Source organism: Somniosus microcephalus, unplaced genomic scaffold, assembly GCF_052327205.1.
Source record: "Somniosus microcephalus isolate GS21.2 unplaced genomic scaffold, FLI_Smic_1.0 unresolved_chr2, whole genome shotgun sequence".
NCBI lineage: Eukaryota > Metazoa > Chordata > Chondrichthyes > Squaliformes > Somniosidae > Somniosus > Somniosus microcephalus.
In genome coordinates, this window is record NW_028225180.1 from 17050109 (window position 1) to 17065625 (window position 15517).

Below are 15517 nucleotides of genomic sequence, written 5' to 3' on the forward strand. Positions count from 1 at the left end.
GCTTAATCGCCAGGGCAATGTCTGCCGTAGGGTCATAAACTCCACACCCTGTGAGTCGTTCGCCAGCAGATACCGTGCTGGAACCGTCTACGTAGATCTCGCGGCCTGTGGGGTGTATCCCGGCCCGTAAACCTATGTCGACCTCCCATACCCCTTCTACGGAACACCGATGGGCTGTTCCGGGATATACCATGTTGGCTGCGAGCTTTGGCTGGCAGAGACCTTTAACTTTGAGATCCATCTGGGAAAGGAGGAGGGTTCAGCGCGCAATCCGAGCACTGCTTACAGTCCCATCCTTAATCCTTCCATCCAGAAGCATCTTTGTGGGGGTGTGATGGGTGAGGAGAGTGATGGGAGAGGTGCCTGTGAAGATCACTGATCTGTTCACAGCCCAATGCGTGGCCAGGAGATGCCGTTCGCAATTGGAAAAACTCCTCTCCACATCCGTAAGCACCCTGGAGGAGTAGACCACTGGTCTCAGCTTGCCGTGTCGCTCCTGGAGCAGCACGGCGCTCAGGCTGTCTCCACTAGCGGCTACTTCCAGGAAAAACTCCTCCCCCCCATCTATGGCCCCTAGGGCTGGCGCTGTCTGCAGATCCCTTTTCAACTTCTCGAATGCTGCCTGACAACCCTCGCCCCAAGACCACTCGACTCCCTTGTGTAAGAGTCGGAGGAGCGGGGCTGCTGTGGCTGCATAGTCCTCGATGAAATCTCTGCAGTACCCGGTCAACCCCAAAAAGGACCTTACACCCGTTACTGTGTTAGGGATCGGTAGATCTTGCACCGATTCCCGTCTAGCCTTATCTATGGCTCTTTCTCCAGCGCGGATGGCCAGACCCAGGAATTTCACCTCCTGCTGGCCGATCTGTGCTTTCTTTGGGTTTACTTTAAAACCCTTCCTTTCTAACAGCTCCAATAGTTCGGCTAATAGTGGGCCGTGCTCCTCCCTTGAGTCCGTGAACAGGAGTAAGTCGTCCACATACTGCACTATCTGATTGGGCTGGCTAAATTCCTTTAAACTTCCCGCCATGCATTGATGGAAAATGCTGGGGCTGTTGTGAAAACCCTGTGGCAAGCAGTTCCAAGTGTACTGTTGCCCTTTAAAAGTAAAAGCAAACTTGTACTGATCCTCCCGCCGCAGCGGAATGGACCAAAAACCGTTCGAGATATCCAGCACCGTGAATGTGGTCGCCGATGCTGGAATACTCCCTATTAGGTCGGCAACTGCTGCTACCGTGGGCGCGCAGGCTGGGATGTTACTGTTGAGGACTCTGTAGTCCACCGTGGCTCTCCACGAATTGTCCGGCTTCTTTATCGGCCATAATGGGGAGTTCACGTGAGTGGCTATTGGTCTCAACACGCCCTGCTGCACCAATGAAGATATTGCTGTCTCCATGTCGGGTTCTGCCTCCTTGGGGAAGTTATACTGTTTTTGGGGTCGGATCATGGGGTCCCCGTCTATGCTGACCTCAAACCCGGTGACCCTCCCACAGTCGTGCTTGTGGGTGGCAAACGCGGCCAGGTTTTCCGACACAAACGCTTGCAAGTCCGTTGGGACGTCCGCGACCAGAAGCTCGAGGTCGTAACCCCCTGACGGCTTCATGGTGCACAGGGTCCCCTTTTCTCCCTTCCCTGGGATCACGACTACCTTACCTAACCCATTCTCGGCTCCCCAGAGACAGTGATTTCTGAGGTCCACGAGGATCCCGTGTTCCACCAAGAAATCAGCCCCGAGGATGCCTTTACCCCCCCCCTTCATTCCACTTCAACAGGATACACGTCCATGTGGTGTGGAGTGCTCCCAAATGAATGGAGAGCGGGATGGAGTACGCGCCAGCCTGTTCTCTGCCTGTGAAACCCGCTACCGAGAATGGAGCCTGGGTGGACAGAGGTGAGGCAAAAGGCTTAGCTGTGTGGATCACGGTGCATGACGCTCCCGTATCCAACAGGTAACTACCCTTTTCCTTCTCCACCTCCATCTCCACAACGGGTCTTCTCCACGCGTCATAGCGGAGCGGACACAGGTAGACGGGCTGCGCGGGCTTCAGTCATTTGGGCGCTTCGGTTGGGGTTGGGGAAGCAACAGGGCTGTTGACGACTGCCACTTTCCCCTGCGAGGTCATTAGAGACCGCATTGCCTCTAAAACCGACTCGATCGTATCGGGATGGATCGACACATCGGCTCCCCTCTCCCGGACGGGTGTTTGGGCTGGGGCTGAGGGAGTTTTTCCCTTTAAATCCTTCCAGGGATTTTTACAGTCCCGGCGTCAATGACCCTCCTTCCCACACCCGTAACAACTGCTCTTGGCTTGGGGAGGGCGCGATTCCCCTCCTGATGCCATTCCTTTTTAGCAGGAGCTGCAGGCCTCGCCTCATGCATCTTTCCCTTTGAGGAAGGCACATCCCTACTCTTGTTGTTCCTGTAACCTATCGTGAGCTGATCAAGTACTACGTCCTCCGTGGAGCGGGCGTTGGTGGGGTCAAACCATGCTTTGGCCTGCTCCCTCACCGGCGGCAAGCAATTGGCGACCAGACACCGGAGCCAATGAGCCCTTTGGTCATCATTTAGCGCGTTCCGGTCCGGTCCTCCCGGGCAGCTGCGCCGGTACACTGGCCACAACCTTCCGGCGAAAACCCATGGGGGTTCTCCCTCTAGCTGTATCGTCCTTTCCAATCGGAGGAACGGACTTCCGTCACCCTCCCCTATAATCTCCAGGATCTCGTCCCGTAACTCCTCATACGCCTTGTGCCCTCTCTTGCTCTCGTCAGGGAGACACTGGAGTAGCGAGCTGTCCAGGGAGAACAGCAGCATTTTGGACTGTTCAACCCCGTCACAGTCATTAACTGCTACGGTTTGCTCCACGTCCCTAAAATGGACTGAGGGATCTCCTGACTCGGAGAGTTTTGGGATGTGACTTATCATTTCCCTTAGCTGTCGTGCGCTATGGGGCATTATGATCTGATTCACGAGGGGTCCGTCCTCGCCATCCTGGTCCGGACCGAGCCTCCGGTGTCGCGTGGGACACATCGGTGCCGGTCCCGACTCTACTACCTGGTGTTGCTCTACTTCAAGAACCTCTGTGTCTGACTTCTCCGTTTCCTTCCCCGGAGTCCAAGACTCAGTATAGGCGGGAGGTGCCGAGGGCTCGGGGGTTGGTACCCCAACTGCCTCTTGCGGAATCGGTCTTTTGGATTCCCTGGCTAACAGTAACTGGCTCGCTGGTGGGTTTATGAGACACACCAAGCCGTTTGCCTTTGCTAGGGCCACTCTCAGGTCCTCTAGCTCCCTGTGACAAGCGCTATGGTTGGTGTTCTCAGACCTATCCTGCATGGCCATCTTAAATGCTGCCCTAGCCCCCAAAATACTTTCCTCCTGTGTCGCTACCTGCTTAGCTAGGCGGAAACACCTCTCTTTCATTCTACCTTCACTGGCCTTGGCCTCAACGACCTGACACTCCAAGTAATCTATCCTGGTCTCATGGCGGTGAGTTACGGATTGGCGTTCCTGATTCAGCGCGTTAAGCGATTGAATCAGTTTCTGACCTCCCGCAACCTTTTCCTCTACTTCTGTTAGTAGCCCTTTGATCTGGGCCGTCTGTGCTACAACGACCTGGTCCAAAAGCTGGACTTGCTTCTTGTAGCACATCAGCCAGACCGCCTTTTCTACCGATTTCTTATGCTCTTTGCTTTCTGACCACTTGATGGCTGCGTCTAGCGGACGCCTATCTCTCAATAGGTCGGATATCCACTGTTTTGTAAGGTTTACCTTCCCAAAAACATAATCCGCTATTCTCTCATCCATCACATTTCGTTTATTCAGACCTTGATCTAACACATTACATTCCTGCTGCCAAGGTCCTGCCGCGGTCGCCATCTCTGTAGGGGGTTTCTCTTGCTCGTTCTGGTCTCCTACCAGGCTTCGTGCAATAATTACCCTTGAGTGGTTCGACCCACTCTCCCCTACGGTTCTAGACCTTGGACTTAGGTGCAGGGAACTGTAGTGCAGAGAAAGACTCAATAGACCAGGTTGAATAGCATGAAATGGATGCTTTTATTATTAAACAGTTTGCAGCATTATAAAATACATGTCATAAGCACAGATTAAAGTAACTACAAGCATGCACATATCTATAAACTTAACTCGATGGAAATGGGAAACACACGGCACATCGTAAAAAGGGAAACACATTACGATTACCCTTAACCCCCTCCCCTAGACCTAAACTAAGTTTCGACTTGAGGAACTCGGGATCATGCTCACCACTTTCAGATTCGTGAAAAGGGTTTCGCAGCCTTTTTGGCACAGCTTTCCGTCGTCACGTGGACTTGGAAACTTCTGGCGCAGTTTGTTTTTCTCTCAGGCGATGGAGCAGCAGATACAGCCTTGATGAGCGCTCGTCATGGTTGAATCCGTTAACAAGCTGTTGAAGAACTGGATACACATGGGAGAATCGGCCACCGATGTGATGTTGAATAACTGGATCACATGGGAGGGTCCAGTAAGGAAAACTGAGAAATGGGATGTTGAAACACGGGAGTGCTAGGCCCGGAGTGTCCTTTTATTTCTCCCTCCGGCCTGGCTCATCGGTTTTCCTGAGGGTGTCTTCTCCTTCGGCCTGGGTCGTCGATGATCTCCCGACAACAGTACCCGGGCCACCCTCGTCGTCTTCCCGTCGTGGCTGAGCCTTGCCTGGCCGAACACCGACCACGTTCCGAAACCGAAGTGCTGCCTTAACCGAAGAGTCGTAGAAGTTTCGAAGCGAAGCGTGAAGCGAAGCGTATCGTAGTGAATCATGAAGTGAAGCGTAGCGTCCTGATGGACCTTACAATCCACAGTTATACCTTTTTGGGACAGTCTTATCTCCCGCCAAATCATAGTCCAGTCTTTGTAATATTTTTGGCGGGCAGAAATCTCTGCAGGGGCGCTTTGTCTTTGTAACGGGAGCCGGTGATAGCTTAACTGGCCTTCCTGGCCGATAATGTCTTTTACTTTGTCACTGTAACTCGGTTCGTATATTGATCGGTCTGGAGATTGCCCTTGATGGCTGTTAAACGGTCTTTCCTTTGTACAGTAAATGGGTTTAAGTGTTCATTCAATTGTCCGCCCATTTCTTGATGGGCCTCATCCTGTTACCTGAAACTGTCCTGTACTTAGAATCCAATTAGTATGTATGCTCAGTTCCATGAGTTTCGTTTTCCCGATACTGGCTTTCGCGGGCTTACTGTCCTCAATCCACAAGCCTGTCTGGCTTGCAGTAACAGAAATCAAATGGTCCCAGAAACTGATCACGAGGTCCGGCGGCCATTTTGTATGCCCTTTTATCAAAGGTTTTTCTGTACAAGTTTCTTTTGGTCAATAAACTGTCTTATTAACCCTATTTTCTTGCGTGATTATTACTGAAAATTTCGAATCTTACAACCTGCCCTGGGAGTGTTTGATGGGACAGTGTAGAGGGAGCTTTACTCTGTATCTAACCTAGTGCTGTACCTGCCCTGGGAGTGTTTGATGGGACAGTGTAGAGGGAGCTTTACTCTGTATCTAACCCGTGCTGTACCTGTCCTGGGAGTGTTTGATGGGACAGTGTAGAGGGAGCTTTACTCTGTATCTAACCCCATGCTGTTCCTGCCCTGGGAGTGTTTGATGGGACAGTGTAGAGGTAGCTTTACTCTGTATCTAACCCGTGCTGTACCTGTCCTGGGAGTGTTTGGTGGGGCAGTGTAGAGGGAGCTTTACTCTGTATCTAACCCGTGCTGTACCTGCCCTGAGAGTGTTTGATGGGGACAGTGTAGAGGGAGCTTTACTCTGTATCTAACCCGTGCTGTACCTGCCCTGGGAGTGTTTGATGGGACAGTGTAGAGGGAGCTTTACTCTGTATCTAACCCCATGCTGTTCCTGCCCTGGGAGTGTTCGATGGGACAGTGTAGAGGGAGCTTTACTCTGTATCTAACCCCGTGCTGTACCTGCCCTGGGAGTGTTTGATGGGACAGTGTAGAGGGAGCTTTACTCTGTATCTAACCCGTGCTGTACCTGCCCTGGGAGTGTTTGATGGGGACAGTGTAGAGGGAGCTTTACTCTGTATCTAACTCGTGCTGTACCTGCCCTGGGAGTGTTTGATGGGACAGTGTAGAGGGAGCTTTACTCTGTATCTAACCCGTGCTGTACCTGCCCTGGGAGTGTTTGATGGGACAGTGTAGAGGGAGCTTTACTCTGTATCTAACTCGTGCTGTACCTGCCCTGGGCGTGTTTGATGGGACAGTGTAGAGGGAGCTTTACTCTGTATCTAACTCGTGCTGTACCTGCCCTGGGCGTGTTTGATGGGACAGTGTAGATGGAGATTTACTCTGTATCGAACCCATGATGTACCTGCCCTGGGAGTGTTTGATGGGATAATGCAGAGGGAGCTTTATTCTGTATCTAACCCGTGCTGTACCTGCCCTGGGAGTTTTTGATGTGACACTAGAGGGAGCTTTGCTCTGTATCTAAGCCATGCTGTACCAGCCCTGGGAGTGTTTGATGGGACAGTGTAGAGGGAGCTTTACTGTGCAACTTACCCATGCTGTACCTGCCCTGGGAGTGTTTGATGGGACAGTGTAGAGGGAGCTTTACTCTGTATCTAACCCGTGCTGTACCTGCCCTGGGAGTGTTTGATGAGACAGTGTAGTGGGAGATTTACTCTTTATCAAACCCGTGCTGTACCAGCCCTGGGAATGTTTGATGGGACAGTGTAGAGGGAGCTTTACTCTGTATCTAACCCTTGCTGCACCTGCCCTGGGAGTGTTTGATGGGGCAGTGTAGAGGGAGCTTTACTCTGTATCTAACCCGTGCTGTACCTGCCCTGGGAGTTTTTGATGGGACAGTGCAGAGGGAGCTTTACTCTGTATCTAACCCATGCTGTACCTGACCTGAGAGCGTTTGAAGGGGCACTGTAGAGGGAGCTTTACTCTGTATCTAACCCGTGCTGTACCTGCCCTGGGAGTTTTTGATGGGACAGTGTAGAGGGAGCTTTACTCTGTATCTAACTCTTGCTGCACCTGCCCTGGGAGTGTTTGATGGGGCAGTGTAGAGGGAGCTTTACTCTGTATCTAACCCATGCTGTACCTGATTGTGAGTGTTTGATGGGACACTAGAAGGAGCTTTACCCTGTATCTAACTCGTGCTGTACCTGCCCTGGGAGTGTTTGATGGGACAGTGTAGGGGAAGATTTACTCTGTATCTAACCTATGATGTACCTGCCCTGGGAGTTTTTGATGGGACAGTGTAGAGGGAGCTTTACTATGTATCTAACCTCTGCTGTACCTGCCCTGGGAGTGTTTGATGGGACAGTGTACAGGGAGATTTGTAAGAATTCGCAATAATTTACAGTTCTGAAGATTCATATTTTTGGTTAAAGGATCCCTGAGCGATGTGCTTTTAAATTTCCAGGGATAAAATGGCAGTCACCACATGGCCGAAGGACAAAAGAGGTTTGGAATGCAGCTTTCTGTGTCTGGAAGTAAGGTTCAATGAAGACAAAGGACAATGCTTTGTTTACAAAGCAACTGAATGCTATTAGCATTTGTTTGTATATCGAGTGGATACAAAGGAAACTGCAGAAGAGACTTTTGCAACTTGAATGGGAATCGTTAAGATTTGAATGGGTTTTAAATCACCCAGCGCTGGACAATAGAGCAGCTGTACCTCCCTTTTGTTATTGGACCCTTTTGGGTGGGGAATTTTGCACACAGCCTTGCAAGGCAGAACAGGAGGGGCTCACCAGGTATAAAGATAGATGCTGAAGCTATCTCTCTCTCTTGACTTCCTGGGACCATAGGTGAGCTCTCTCTCTCTCTCTCTCTCTCTCTATTCGCTGGACCACAGGTGAGCAGAGTTTCTGACTCCACACAAGGCAACCTAGCAGGAGTTAAGGGGGGATGGTGATTTAAGGGAATTGCTAAGATTGTTTAAATAACATTGTAGCCATTGTACCCCTCGTTTTCGCCGTCTGCAACCCACCTGCTGTATAGTTTTACAATTTTACTGTGTTCGTGTGGGATAGATTGATATTGTGATTATAGTTTCTTTCAGTTAATAAAGCTTGATTTTTGTTCTCTCATCCAAACCACATGTTCCGTTTTAATATCATTAATTATAAGTTCCTCCACTCAGAACTAAAGGAGGGGTAGCGATTCGAAACCGCTGTTTTGTAAATTGGTTTAGAGTGCAGCAGCAAAAAGACTGCTGGCCAGGTAGATTACCTTAAACCAGTTTAAAAGAAGCCCCCTTAAATCCTTACAGATTGACTCTGTATCTAACCCGTGCTGCACCTGCCCTGGCAATGTTTGATATGACAGTGTAGAGGGAGCTTTACTCTGTATCTAACTCGTGCTTTACCTGCCCTGGGTGTGTTTGATGGGGACAGTGTAGAGGGAGCTTTACTCTGTATCTAATCCGTGCTGTACCTGCCCTGGGAGTGTTTGATGGGACAGTGTAGAGGGAGCTTTACTCTGTATCTAATCCGTGCTGTAACTGCCCTGGGAGTGTTTGATGGGACAGTGTAGAGGGAGCTTTACTCTGTATCTAACCCGCGCTGTACCTGCCCTGGGAGTGTTTGATGGGACAGTGTAGAGGGAGCTTTACTCTGTATCTAACCCGCGCTGTACCTGCCCTGGGAGTGTTTGATGGGACAGTGTAGAGGGAGCTTTACTCTGTATCTAAACCGTGTTGTACCTGCCTTGGGAGTGTTTGATGGGACAGTGTAGAGGGAGCTTTACTCTGTATCTAACCCGTGCTGTACCTGCCCTGGGAGTGTTTGATGGGACAGTATAGAGGGGGCTTTACTCTGTATCTAACTCCTGCTGGGCATGTTTGATGGGGAAAGTGTAGAGGCAGATTGACTCTGCATCGAACACATGATGTACCTGCCCTGGGAGTGTTTGATGGGATAGTACAGAGGGAGCTTTATACTGTACCTAACCCGTGCTGTACCTTCCCTGGGAGTGTTTGATGGGACACTATAGGGAGCTTTAGTCTGTATCTAACCGGGCTGTACCTGCCCTGGGAATGTTTGATGGGACAGTTTAGAGGGAGCTTTGCTCTATATCTAACCCGTGCTGTACCTGCCCTGGGAGTTTTTGATGGGACAGTGCAGAGGGAGCTTTACTCTGTATCTAACCTGTCCTGTACCTGCCCTGGGTGTGTTTGATGGGGCAGTGTAGAGGGAGCTTTACTCTGTATCTAACCCATGCTGTAGCTGACCTGAGAGTGTTTGAAGGGGACAGTGTAGAGGGAGCTTTACTCTGTATCTAACCCGTGCTGTACCTGCCCTGGGAGTGTTTGTTGGGGACAGTGTAGAGGGAGCTTTACTCTGTATCTAACCCGTGCTGTACCTGTCCTGAGAGTGTTTGATGGGACAGTGCAGAGGGAGCTTTACTCTGTATCTAACCCGTGCTGTACCTGTCCTCAGAGTATTTGATGGGACAGTGTAGAGGGACCTTTACTGCGTTTTTAACCCGTGCTCTACCTGTCCTGGGAGTGTTTGATGGGACAGTGAAGAGGGAGCTTTACTCTTTATCTAGCGCGTGCTGTACCTGCCCTGGAAGTGTTTGATAGGACAGTGTAGAGGGACCTTTACTGTATATTTAACCCGTGGTCTACCTGTCCTGGGAGTGTTTGATGGGACAGTGCAGAGGGAGCTTTACTCTGTATCTAACCCATGCTGTACCTGCCCTGGCAGTGTTTGATGTGAAATTGTATAGGGAGCTTTACTCTGTATCTAACCTGTGCTGTACCTGAGCTGAGAGTGTTTGATGGGTCAGTGTATAGGGAGCTTTACTCTGTATCTAAACCGTGCTGTACCTGCACTGGGAGTGTTTGATGGGACAGTGTAGAGGGAGCTTTAGGCTGTATCTAACCCGTGCTGTACCTGACCTGGAAGTGTTTGATGGGACAGTGTATAGGGAGCTTTTCTCTGTATCTAACACGTGCTGTACATGCCCTGGAGTGTTTGTTGGGACAGTGTAGAGGGAGCTTCACTCTGTATCTAATCCGTGCTGTACCTGCCCTGGGAGTGTTTGATGGGACAGTGTAGAGGGAGCTTTACTCTGTATCTAACAGGTGCTCTACCTGCCCTGGGAGTGTTGGATGGGACAGTGTAGAGGGAGATTTACTGTGCATCTAACCCATGCTGTACCTCCTTGTGAGTGTTTGATGTGACACTAGAAGGAGCTTTACTCTGTATCTAACTCGTGCTGTACCTGCCCTGGGAGTGTTTGATGGGACAGTGTAGGGGAAGATTTACTCTGTATCTAACCTGTGATGTACCTGCCCTGGGAGTTTTTGATGGGACAGTGTAGAGCGAGCTTTACTATGTATCTAACCTCTGATGTACCTGCCCTGGGAGTGTTTGATGGGACAGTGTACAGGGAGATTGACTCTGTATCTAACCTGTGCTGCACCTGCCCTGGCAATGTTTGATATGACAGTGTAGAGGGAGATTGACTCTGTATCTAACTCGTGCTTTACCTGCCCTGGGTGTGTTTGATGGGGACTGTTGTGTATGTAATATGTGTGCTACTTTGAACCTATGGACAGGACTGCACTACTTGTTGGGCGTAGTGATACGCAGTACCACTCCTGGCCATAGGGGTATAAATAGTACTGTGGGTACTGATCTCCCCTCAGTTCCCGCCTGTGGGCATGAAGTAAAGACCTACGTATAGTCCCTACCTCCAACCAGTAAAGACCTGTTTTATTGTTACTGATTAAGTCTGAGTATTAATTACTTGAACAACTCACAGATTTAACACTGGCGACGAGTCTGATTCGGACCCTGCGGCAGTCACTCCACGGCAGCTTCGTCCACAGCCAGGACGTTGCAGAGAGGTTTCCACCCTCTCCACCCCACTGGAAGACATCCTGACCTCGGAGCCTCCATCGGCGACCGTCAGCTTCTTCTCCAGCTTGGTGGTGGGTAAGCCGTTGTCTGAGCCGGGCAGCGACGTGACAGGCAGTCGACCGCGTTGGCCGCACGAACGGGGCTGGGGGAGCTGGAGGAATAGGGCGCGAGAGCCGCTTCGAGCGGGAGGCGTTTCAACGGAGCGATCGCATCTCCTGATAAGAGCCGAGAGCCGCTTCGCGATCCAGCGATCGCATCCGCTGATAAGGGCCGCACTCGGGCGATCGCGGCGAAGATAAGGGCCGCACTCGGGGGCTGAAGGGAGACGGCGTTGGGGGACGGGTGAAGACCGCCAAGCGCGGGAAAACTGCCATTTTGTGGGCGGAGGACGACGGCAAGAGCGGGAAGCCGCCATCTTGGATAGCAGTAAAAAAAAAAAAATCTGACAAATTGCAAATCTACAATGCCTAAACACGGGAATATTAGAACCTTTGATAGTGACCTCGAAGATTGGGCCATATATGTTGAAAGAGTAAAAAATTATTGTAAGGCCAATAAAATTCGTGACCAAGATAAAGCTCTAACATTATTAAATTTAATGGGTGCGAAGACATACGGGCAATTGAAACACCTGTTATCACCAGATGAACCGGCGGATAAGACGTTCAATGAGATTGTTACTGTCCTGAAAGATCATCTAAACCCCACGCCGCTGATGCTAGCGGAACGATTTAAATTTTACGACAGAAGGCAGCTACAGCATGAAAGCAATGCTGATTATTTGCTGGAATTGCGTAAATTAGCGAAATATTGCCAGTTTGGAACGGGACTGACAGAGGCACTTCGAGACAAATTTGTGTGTGGTTTATTTAAACAGGATACACAAAAGCGACTGCTCGAGGAGAATGAGCTGACGCTTGAGAAGGCGGTCACTATGGCAGCAGCACACGAAGCCACAGCGAGAGGCACGGCAGTAATGCAGCTACGGTCACCGGAGCTCAGTGCACACAAATTGGGTGTGAGTTCTGGCAAATGTTATCGTTGTGGAAAGACAACGCATGATCAGAACCAGTGTTGGTTTAAAAACCAAGAATGTAGAACTTGTGGTAGGCTTGGACATATAGCTAGAGTATGCAGGTCAGGGAAGAAGACCAGCAACAAGAAGTCACCGCAAGGAAAATACGCAAAGGTACACAAGGTGACCGAACAGGAGTCCGATTCAGACGCTAGCAGTAATGAACTGGCTAGCTTAAGCTGTAATGAACTGGCTAGCTTAAGAGTACTCAACGCTGGTAAGGGTGCAGACCTCCAGACAATTTGGGTCACTCTTCAGATAGAAGGAGTCCAAGTAAAACTGGAATTGGACACTGGATCGGCATTGACGGTCATAAATAAGAAAGATTACGGAAAGTTATTCCAACATATTCCCCTACAGGATACGGGGATTATATTGAAAACATACACGGGGCAAAGAGTGTACCCCATCGGGAAAATAGAGGTTGCAGTGGTCCACAAGGGCGAAGACAGTCAAATAATGGACTTATATGTGATATCTGAAGGAGGTTCTCCACTACTAGGACGGGAGTGGATTAGGAAAATGAATATGGACTGGCATTTCCTACAAACAATAACGAGTGAGAACTCGGTGAAGATAGTCGGCCCAGACTCTGGAACGGATGATGGTAAGCCCAACTCAGGTGCAAAAGACAAAATTTCAGCACAGAATTCCACTGAGCAACAACAACATAGTTTAACTGTGGATTCTGAGTCTGGCAAGTCTACTGATGTGCCCATTTCTGAGGGACACCGGGCTCGAACTCAACTCCATTTCAAACTACAACAGCAATTAGAACAAATGCTTCGCCATTGTGAGCAAGAGTTGAATGCAACGAAAGAGTTCTTTGATATAGAGTTGGAGAATCTGGAAAGACAACAGAAGCAGCTGATGGAGAAAATGGAGCAGGAGCACACAAAACGTCTGATGTCAGAGGAGTTAACGGTCAGCCAACTCCTGCATATGCTGAAGGACAGGACTCTGAAATGGGAAAAACTTGAACACGAACTTCAATATTCAAACGAAAGGGGTTCGGAGCTCTCAAAGGTTATTGGAAGAGCTGAGGTGGCAACACAGACTGAGATGACTGCAACAGAGCAGCCCTTGGATGCCAAAAGTACGCTGACTCACGTCAACGTAGAACAACAGACCGCTGAAACAGCTGCTCCGGTAGAGGGATTGAATAGTCCGATCAATCAATCTCCAAAAGAAGTTGAAGTAGTAAAATCTCAAATGAGGTCATTAGTAAACGACTTGCTGAAAGCCCAGAAAAAGCTGGATGAAGAGGTACGCATGAAGAAGTCTCTTCAGGAAAGATGTCTGGACTTGGAACAAAAGCTGGCTAACGCCCAGCTGGGTATGGAGGAAATAGAAGACCCTCTCGCTGGCCTAGATCAGGACGACACCGAATATTACTATGTCCTGTCCTGCCCAACTTGTAACTTCGACTCCCACCATACAGAAATCATGGAGGAGCACCGAAAGTCTACGGAACATCGGGAGAAGGTGGCTCTACTACGGAAAAAGGAGGGAGAGAAGGAGGAACTGCGCATGCAGCTGGCAGCTGACAGTGGAGCCCAGAGAGTCTCCAAGAAGCAGAAAAGGAAAAGTCGAAACAGAAGATGACCCATCTGAACCATTATTACCTCTACCAGATCACACAGGTGGTCCCTCCGAACAGAGCCAATTCAGTTCGGAAGTTCAAACTGTTAAATCCATGGAAGGACTATTGAATGAGTCACTCCAGCAACGTGAACCGACTCCACCACAGAGATTGAATCTGTGAACTGTTTTCCGCAGAGACTGAATCTGTGATCTGTTTTGACATGTAGTTATCTATGTATCTATGTTATTCTGTTATGTAAACCTGAAGTTATATATGTATATATGTTATTACGTTATGTTAAATGGGGAGATGACTGTAAAGCTAGGAAGGGAGGAATGTTGTGTATGTAATATGTGTGCTACTTTGAACCTATGGACAGGACTGCACTACTTGTTGGGCGTAGTGATACGCAGTACCACTCCTGGCCATAGGGGTATAAATAGTACTGTGGGTACTGATCTCCCCTCAGTTCCCGCCTGTGGGCATGAAGTAAAGACCTACGTATAGTCCCTACCTCCAACCAGTAAAGACCTGTTTTATTGTTACTGATTAAGTCTGAGTATTAATTACTTGAACAACTCACAGATTTAACAGGGACAGTGTAGAGGGAGCTTTACTCTGTATCTAGTCCGTGCTCTACCTGCCCTGGGCGTGTTTGAAGGGACAGTGTAGAGGGAGTTTCACTGTGTAGCTAACCTGTGCTGTTCCTGCCCTGTGAATGTTTGATGGGACAGTTTAGAGGGAGATTGACTCTGTATATAAACCGTGATGTCCCTGCCTTGGGAGTGTTTGGTGGGGCAGTGTAGAGGCAGATTGACTCTGCATCGAACCGATGATGTACCTGCCCTGGGAGTGTTTGATGGGATAGTGCAGAGGGAGCTTTATTCTGTACCTAATCCGTGCTGTACCTGCCCTGGGAGTGTTTGATGGGACACTAGAGGGAGCTTTACTCTGTATCTAACCGGGCTGTACCTGCCCTGGGATTTTTTGATGGGACACTAGAGGGAGCTTTACTCTGTATCTACTCCGTGCTGTACCTGCCCTGGGAATGTTTGATGGGACAGTTTAGAGGGAGCTTTACTCTGTATCTAATCCGTGCTGTACCCGCCCTGGGAATGTTTGATGGGACAGTTTAGAGGGAGCTTTACTCTGTATCTAAACCGTGCTGTACCTGCCTTGGGAGTGTTTGGTGGGGCAGTGTAGAGGCAGATTGACTCTGCATCGAACCCATGATGTACATGCCCTGGGAGTGTTGGATGGGATAGTGCAGAGGGAGATTTATTCTGTACCTAACCCGTGCTGTATCTGCCCTGGGAGTGTTTGATGGGACAGTGTAGAGGGAGCTTTTCTCTGTAACTAACCGGTGCTGTAGCTGCCCTGTGAATGTTTGATGGGACAGTGTAGAGGGAGATTTACTCTGTATCTAACCCGTGCTGTACCTGCCCTGGGAGTGTTTGATCAGGCAGTGTAGAGGGAGCTTTGCTCTGTATCTAACCCGTGCTGTACCTGCCCTGGGAGTTTTTGATGGGACAGTGTCGAGGGAGCTTTACTCTGTATCTATCCCGTGCTGTACCTGAGCTGGGAGTGTTTGATGGGGACAGTGTAGAGGGAGCTTTACTCTGTATTTAACCTGTGTTGTACCTGTCCTGAGAGTGTTTGATGGGACAGTGCAGAGGGAGCTTTACTCTGTATCTAACCCGTGCTGTACCTGCCCTGGGAGTTTTTGATGAGACAGTGTAGAAAGAGCTTTACTCTGTATCTATCCCGTGCTGTACCTGAGCTGGGAGTGTTTGATGGGACAGCGTATAGGGAGCTTTACTCTGTATTTAACCCGTGCTGAACCTGTCCTGAGAGTGTTTGATGGGACAGTGTAGAGGGATCTTTACTGTGTATTTAACCCGTGGTCTACCTGTCCTGGGAGTGTTTGATGGGACAGTGCAGAGGGAGCTTTACTGTGTATCTAACCCGTGCTGTACCTGCCCT